Source organism: Coptis chinensis, chromosome 8 (genome assembly GCF_015680905.1).
Source record: "Coptis chinensis isolate HL-2020 chromosome 8, ASM1568090v1, whole genome shotgun sequence".
NCBI lineage: Eukaryota > Viridiplantae > Streptophyta > Magnoliopsida > Ranunculales > Ranunculaceae > Coptis > Coptis chinensis.
In genome coordinates, this window is record NC_141463.1 from 33,447,978 (window position 1) to 33,456,794 (window position 8,817).

At 33.4% G+C, this 8,817-nt stretch overlaps 1 pseudogene; it reads right to left on the minus strand.

Moving 5' to 3' along the window:
• Positions 1 to 931: 931 nt before the first annotated feature.
• LOC147481190 (protein FAR1-RELATED SEQUENCE 5-like) lies at positions 932 to 2,901 on the minus strand (annotated as a pseudogene).
• Between the last annotated feature and the right edge of the window lie 5,916 nt (positions 2,902 to 8,817).

The following is an 8,817-nucleotide window of genomic DNA, read 5'->3' on the forward strand; positions in this document are numbered from 1 at the left end:
TCATTGAGATGGACAAGCTAGCCAACAAAATATAAAGATGTAATGTACTTGATATTTTGGATACCTGTTGAGATGTGGAATAACCACTAGGAAATAGTAGCATAGAATGGCAGACATCATTTGGTGGGAAAAGGCCAAGAAATGGAGGTACTTGATTTGGGTTGTGTTCATATGAAGGTTGATGTACCAAGTACTTGTCGATACATGTCTAATGTTGTGCCCATCTTATTTGAAATTTGGCTATGTGATTGTTGGTGAATCTGCCCAAGTCCCAATCTAAATGGATACTACACAACACATATGTCAGAATTCATAATCATCCTCTATATATTAATATACTACAATGGACATCAAAAATACTTACCACCTGCGCAACTTGATAAGCATTTGATGTTTCCTCGATATTCCATCTGTTAAAGTTATATTGTTGTTCATGTGCCTCCCCATACAAAAAGAAATGACTTACATGATATATCTTAAGATCTTGAGCAATTCAATACTTTAAAACTAAGAATAAAGCAATACATACCATAGGTGGGTTAGTTGTGTTATCCACATTTAATTCACCTTCTATGGCTTTTGTAATAGGTATCTCCTGTGTCTCTTGGTTACCTATATGATACATTCACATTCAAAAAAATAGAGCAAGTCATGTAAGTTACAAATAGATAATTAAAATATCATTGATATGTAAGCATAAACCCTTTGGTTTAGATGAAGTTCTCCTTCTGGATGGTTTAGTCTCGAGCGGACCTTTTGCTCTTTTAGCTGGGCCACGACTTGGTTTTCTTTTTGGGTCTCGAATTTGTGCATCCTCATTTATGTCGGGTAAAGAAACTCCATGTGTATCAAGTGTGTTCTTTTAAGATCCTTGTCCTTGGTTCACATCTTTAATTGCTAATGCATCCAGTTTCGCCTCGACTTGTAGTAACTATGACTTAGCAACTAAGCACAAATCACTCGACGTCGCACCCTTTGCAATAATTCTTTGCAAAATATGTGACAACTCACTATATCGAGTTGCAGCTTCCGGATCAATGTCCCTTGGGATCGTTTCTCCATACGAGTAAAAAACAACTTCATCAATGACATTCTTTGTCCATCTTTTCAGATAATACTTGGAGAGCAAAGTACAAAAATTCAAGTCACGAAACAATTTCAAAGCATGGGAGCAAAGTATTCCTTGAAACCCGAACTTTCTACATGTACAAAACACTGACTTTTATGATTGATTATATGTAAGAGTACGACTCCTTCTCCGACTTCCTATTTCCTCCACTTTATATTTACAAACATCTCATCAGTTTCAACCAATTCCATTCGAAGAGCAAGAGTTTTTTTGTACTCTTCTTGAAATATATAAAATATTTTTCTTGTATAAACTTCGGAGGCTTCACGTTCCACAGACCAATTAGACCACAAGCTAGGTGTAGTTTGTCATGTCCTATAGTCCTCTTCCCTTTCAGATTCACGACGAGTAGCCATAACCTTGGCATAATGATCTACAAACTCCCGAAGAATCATCTTACTTCCAAAGAATGCTTTTAAAAACTTGTTTATACTTTCACTCCTTTGTGTCGTGGTTACACCTGCACAAAAATGGATACGAGTATACACTTGAGCCCACTTTTTGCGTGACTTGTATAACCCTTGCAACCACTTATTATCTTCCAAGTTAAAATCTTTGAGAAAATCAGCCCAAGTCTCTTGAAATTCTTCAATCGTTTCTCCTTCATATATGCATTCTCTGAAACGACGATTAAATTAATAATTGCACTTGTGAAAACATGTGATTTAAGTTTCTTAATGCATTATTGTAAATGTGCCAAAGACATAGTCCATGATGAACACCAGGAAACACATCACTGATAGCATTCGAAATCGCCATAGCTTGATTTGAAAAATGGCTTCAGGTTTTTTTCCTCCCATAGCATTCAAGAAAGTAGTGAACAACCATATAAAAGACTCAGTTGTTTCTCTCTCTATCAAACCACATCCAAAGATAGTTGTTTGCCCATGATTGTTGACACCAACAAATGGTGCGCAAAGCATGTTGTAGTCATTTGTTCTAAATGTTGTATCAAAACTCATTACATCACCAAACAACGCATAGTCATGCCTTGACAATCCATCACAGAAAAAGACCCCACAAATTTCATTATCATCATTAGTTCGAATAGAATAATAAAAATGCTTGTTCTCCTACTTTTTTTGCTCTAAAATAATCAAGTAGAGATAGTGCATCACCTCTTTTACGAATTTCTGCATGTTGTCTTTGAAAGAAGTTATTGAGATAAGTTCTTGTGAAATTAAGATATTCAGCTCCTCCAGCTTCTTCATTGAAATATTTGAATATATCTGATTGTCGAATTCCCGAAGAATACATTTTACTAAAAAAGTCTGCTTGTGAAAACGTAACACTTCTCTGTGACCTCATCAAATGTGCACTCTTAGCTGCAACAACTTCATGAGTGTGTTCTGCAATAAACTTGACCAACTCATATTTCCCCATTTTGTTAAGCTTAACAACAAATTCTGCCTTACAGTTAAATCATCTTTCATCTATCTTTTTTATTGGAGTTTTGATCTTAGTATAAGTACCTTCACAAGAACAACATAACGTATATCTCAGTATCTTCTTTCAATCAGCTGCACTTTTATTTGTTCTCCGTTTCTAACACTAAATCCAACAACTCTTGCATAGTGATTATAGTAATTGTACACCTCTTCTGTAGTGTTAAACTCCATACCAACTTTGGGATCTTCATCAGCCAAGTTATACTCATCATGCTCTGCATATCATCATCGGATACCATCATCGGACCCGTGTTACGCCGAAGCCTACGGACTATCATCATCAAAATCAAGGGAATATAGGACCTGGAAATCTTCACCATCCATCTACAAAAGAAAGGTAGTATATCAATATCAAATATATTTATTTCATTTACATTGACATTGAACAAGCTTAAACAAGAAAAATATTTATTAAAAATAAAATCTGTAATGTTGAGCAAAAAAAAAACAAAGTTTACAATAATGATCACTTCAAGAAACTAGCTTGAAAAAAAATTAAAAGGTGATGTTTTAGTAGGAAAAAATTAAAGTAGTAATCCATTAATTAATGTGGACAATAGTTTTGGAGGTGAATATGGAATGTGAATTGATGAGAGTTGAGTGGAGATACCTTTAGCGATGAGAATGAGTATTGGTGACGATTCGATTATGCTGAAACATATATTGAAGAATGGAAAGTGACGATACAGAGAATGGAGGGAGAAAGCTTTTGTTTCTTTGTTTTTCATTTTCCCCTCTCATGAGTTGTGAGAAATTTTATCTCGTATCTTTGTTTGATTTTAAGTCAAATGCTTAGGTGGAAGAAATTAAGATGTGGACCAATAAGAAAAAGTGTTAACAAGCACCCTGATTTATCAGTGTGCAACAAATTCGGACTCGACCCTTGCCTACAAGTCTACAACACATGCTAGCTAACATGGAGACAGAGAGTGACAGATCATCTTGTTATATATGCAAATCACCATAACCGATGCTGATAACATTGTAAATCAAGCTTTAATTACGACAACACATAAGATTCATTATTTTTATCAACTTTTTGGATTTTGATAAAACTGGTTATAAAGGTTAGTCCTCCAGGTGTAGGAGGGCTTCCGAAAACAACTACCACATCTTGGTATTGCTGCAGAAAGCTTAAAGAGCTTCAAAGTACAGTGCAATTGAAAAAAAAAAAAAAAAAACTATAATTAATAAAACAATGTAAAATTTGTTGAAACTTTTATACAATGAAAGTTTTTTTGTTTATTACAGTGCAAAGATCAGAACTTGTAGACTGTGTAATGAAAATATCTCAATTACAACGAAAGAGAATAAAATTTTCGTAGTTACACACTTATATGTTGGTGTTGAAGCGTTATGGTGCTAAAGAGGATTGTGTTGATGCCCGTTCGAGGAACCAGACGAAAAGAAATAGGCTGGGAGCTAAGAGAGGAAGACCATTAGTGAAACATGCTGAGATATGTCAAGATATTTCGAGATATATTGCGAAATTTACTAGTTTGATAAAATAGTTTTTAAGAAAAAAAATCTCAACCAAACATACTTATTCAAAAATTATTTTTAGAATAAATATTTTTTCAAAAAAAAAACTTTTTGAGAAAAATTGATTTTATGAAAAAATGAGATCCAAAGTCCAAACACCCATTAATACTTTTGGGAGTAGTTTCTTTTTTGGGTTTCTTTCTTCGGTAACTAACCAACAATAAGTCCCTCAAGCAAAGACTTTTCTCAATCCATATCCTGTATGTGAGTTGCGCGCTAAAGGGCCATATATAGCAACCCAAACACTAAATCACCATTCCATACTAAAGGGTAGTATGTATTAAATTTGGCTAGTGTGATAAACTAAGCCAAATTTGTGACCTTGTCTAGCAGCTGCCAAAACTATGTTCCGGGAGACGGGTGGCAGAAATTCTATCGTCTGTGTGTTAAATTTCGACGGACACCAGAACTTGTGTTGTCTGTGCTTTAACTTTCAACTTAAGTATAGAAACTATTGGACTGACGTCACAGTTTCTGCCGTCCGTATCAATTTGGCACTTCAAATTTAAAATCTCGATTAGAACTGTTTTTTAGTTTTCATATGACAAATTTAACTTGGCTGGCTAAAACTGCCAAAAAGCTTATGTGGCACCGTTTTAACAACTCCCCATTGGACTTTGCTATGATGTGTAAGAAACTAAATATGATAAGGACCTTAGATTGTTTAACTTTGATGATATGCCTTATATCTCTTCTGGGCCTGTCCCATTTGCCATTGACTCAAAAAGATTAAAAAATATATGTGGAGATGGGTGCAATATGGAATATTGGGATGGTGCTTTAGTTAATTTCTGGACTGATCACTGGGTGAAAGTGTTGGATAAACCATGGGCCCTCCTAAACTTGATTAGACCTTTACCCCTAGTGGTGGATCTTGAGCTTAAGGCAGTGTTCGTGATTTCAAACGAAACCTCGAAATTCTGCCCAATATTTCGGTTTTTCAAAAAACCAAAATTCCCAATATAGAGTCGAAATATTAATTATTCTGAAATCAATCGAAATTCCAAATATGATAGGGGTCGAAATTTGATGAATTTCGGTTTTTGGATTTGTCAGAATTCCGAAATCCCGAACTATGGCTTAAGATGGATGAATTTATCAATCATGATTGCTTTTGGGATTGTGCTAGATTCTCTTCTCTAGTTCCTAGCCTAGTTATTAACTCTATGGAGAGAGAGTAAGAGCTAGCTATAGACCATCACCTTTCTGATAAAATTGATGTGGAATCGAGTTTCAAATGGTTGTTTATCTGTAAAGTCTGCCTACAACTTATTTCTTTTGAGAATAATCATGGCCAATATAATGCTCCAACCAATACCACGACAAAGATTTCATGGTAATCAGGAAGCTCAAGATACTAACTAGAGTTAGTTAAGTTGTTCCTCTGGAATACTACAAATAACTTAGGGGGTGTTTGCTTTTTGCTACTTATAAGTACCTATATTTATATAGTGTTTGCCACTTACAAGTTTTTGTAAGTCAAGTTTTCCCACTTAGACTTTTAGCACTCATAAGTAGCAAACCTATACGAAATAAATGGTCTACCACTTACAAGTAGCTAAAAAACAAACACCTAAAAAAACATGGTCAACCACTTACAATGAGAATAAATAGTAAACACTTACAAGTAATGAAAAACAAACACCCCCTTACTCTCTACTAGGAGTGCCTTATTGGTGTTTTTTTCATTTTGATGCTCGTGTATAACAACCCCAATTTTTAAATAACGTAAATAATATTATTCAAATTGAAACTAATTATTTTGAAGTCTAGCATGTTACAAATTTTGTTTTTTCTATAGTGGAACATTGATATTCTTATTGTTGTTGATTTTATGATATATATTATTGGAATTTATTGTTAGAACTTTTGTGGGTATTTGAGAATCATTTTGGGCTTAAAAACATTGTTAAAATATACCCATTCATTATAGGTATGGACTTAATTTGGGTGTTTTTAGACCCATTTGAGGCCCATAGGTTAACCAAAACAGACTTAAAATTTTGAAGTGAACAAACCTGCGAATTTCCTCTGTAAAAATCTTTTCATTAAAAAACAAAGCTCTAGCCTCCATTAAAAATAAGAATATTTTTATTGAAAGAAAGAAAAGAGGAATAAGTAAAAGGATTGGAGAAAAGGAAGTATTGATATTCATTTACTAGCATTCAATCCAAAATGAGTAGACATATTATTATCAAAAAAATATATAAATCATTTTTCTATGATTTTTATCTTGTTTGCTTCATAAATACTTCATTATCATTTTATAAAAGTTCCATCTTTAATTATGAACGTTTACTATTTGTTTTGAAATTTTAATTGTCATTTGGAATGATGATATGCTTGGAGAATTATGCACAAGTACTGACTTGTGACTTGAATTCGACTAATTAGATGATGTAACTAGTTTTCTGACAGAACTAAACAATTTTAGTTCTTTGAGTCATCTTTCATTTTCAATTGGCCTTGACCGATTCCATTTTATATTCTATTTGATGTGAATTTTACAAGAAAGTATGTAAGAAAATTGAATAGTAGAATTTAAGTTGTTGGGTCTATTCCATCACATAGTTTAGGGTATATACTAAACAAATTAGTGTTTATGAATTTTAGTATTGAAATGGATTTTCTGTCTAATTTTCAGAATGGTATAATTGATTCAAAACTTTGATTATATGAATTCTCTAGAATTTTTAGAATGGACAAAGGTCAAACTGTCCTAACCAATTTCTCATGCATAGAACAATATACGTAACTTATTAGCATAGGTTTTAGTTGTACAAGAAAAATGTAATGATCATTCAATTGGTATCATATTAATATTTCAAATAAATGTGTATTGATTGGAAGAGTAATTATTTTATTTGTCTAAAGAGTTCTATTACATGTATTGGAATAAGGGTTGCATGCATAATTGTTTTGTTTGATGAATATTGTATGTATATAGCATATATTGGTAGCTAAAGATTTTAGTTTCTTCTTGTGATCTAGTAGACAAAATAGTAGAATTAATATTGTTTTGTTTTACATGGAATGCATTGCGTGTGTTTTAGTTTAACTAATGCGTTATTCATGATTGAAACTTTTGATATCTATGATTTATATAATTTATAATGAGGTGAGTTGACTAGTTATTGTATTTGGAATCTTTAGTAATGATTCTATTGCTTGAGACAATGTTTATTTTATAATAAAATTATTATAATAAATGATAACTTTTGGGTGTTAAAAAGTCTTGTGAAAATTTAATGTGTCGCCCACATCTTTAGATCTCTCCATGCCACTTTGATGAAAAGAAATGAAATGAAATGTTTATGACTAATGATGTCATGTGAAAAGGAACCTTAAAGAGGAACTAAGGCATTCGCCTTGCGGGTGGGCAGTATTCCTTAAATGTATGAGAATGTAGGTCTGGATTCCTTGAATGTGGTGGGAATGGCCCAAGGTATTCATTGAATGTGCCATGAATGACCTGTTAGTGTTATGATGGGTATTCCTTGAATGTGGCAGGAATGACCCAAGATATTCATTGAATGTGCCATGAATGACCTGTTAGTGTTATGATGGGTATTCCTTGAATGTGGCGGGACTAACCCAAGGTATTCAATGAATATGCCATGAATGACTTGTTAGTGTTATGATGGGTGATAAGCACCTAAAACTGTAATATAAAACCCCGTAGAGACATAACATTTTGGTTAATTATGTGTTTAGTAATCATGAAATAATCATATTTTCGTGCTTTTGCAGGTTTGAGCAATCAACGTAAAAGTGAGGATAAAACCAGTATTTAAGCACGGAATAGTGTGTTTATGTGAATCATTCCGATTTAGCCCATGCAAAGTTCAATGAAGCAAGACTAAAACCAAGGGACTCAAACAGGCGGTTCTAGGTTATAACAAGATCAGCATGCCAGAAAACATTAAACTTCTGAAGCCCAAATCTTCTGAACCTGGACTTCAAATCTAGCAAGCGAACCATCAGAACGATCAGTGCGACAAGCTCTATCTCAGGCCAGATTTTGCATAAATCAACTTGCGAACCCGCCACTGGACAGAGCACGTGGGTCCACTATGCGGGCCCATAATATTTGGTTCTCTATCAAGTCATGCTCTCATAATTTGCTCCCTTATTAATTATGGAAAAGTTATTAATTGGCACAAAAGTCTTGATAGGTGGCATAAAAATTAGTTGGTGCAAAAAGTCTTGGTTTGGTTTGAAATCAAACTTAATTAAGATACAAAAAAATCAAACATGAATTAAATGGAACAGTTGGTATTCACGTGAAGGAAAGGAAAAAAGAGCACTCTCATTTGCATAAATAGAGAGTCTTCAAGGCACAAACAATATTTTGCATCCGGAAGTTGGTTTAGTTTTTGTTTTGCTCCACAGTTAGAAAAGTTACAATTTCTAGTTTTAAGTTTAATTTTTAATAAATCTTGTATTAATTTTCACATAATTTTATAATAAAAATACTTTCTTGTATAGTTAAGATTTTCTTTGTTATTGTCTTTTCTTTCCAATCAATTTAATTTGCTGTAATTTATAGAATCTAAGGATCATGAGATAAAATCCTCTCTGGTGGAAGGTTAATGACGCTCATGTGAAGATCAAACTCCGGTTTAGGAGTCCTGGATCATGGCTTAGGACTAAGGTTATATTTAGCATCCTGCCACAAGATGTCAGTGATCGTCCAAG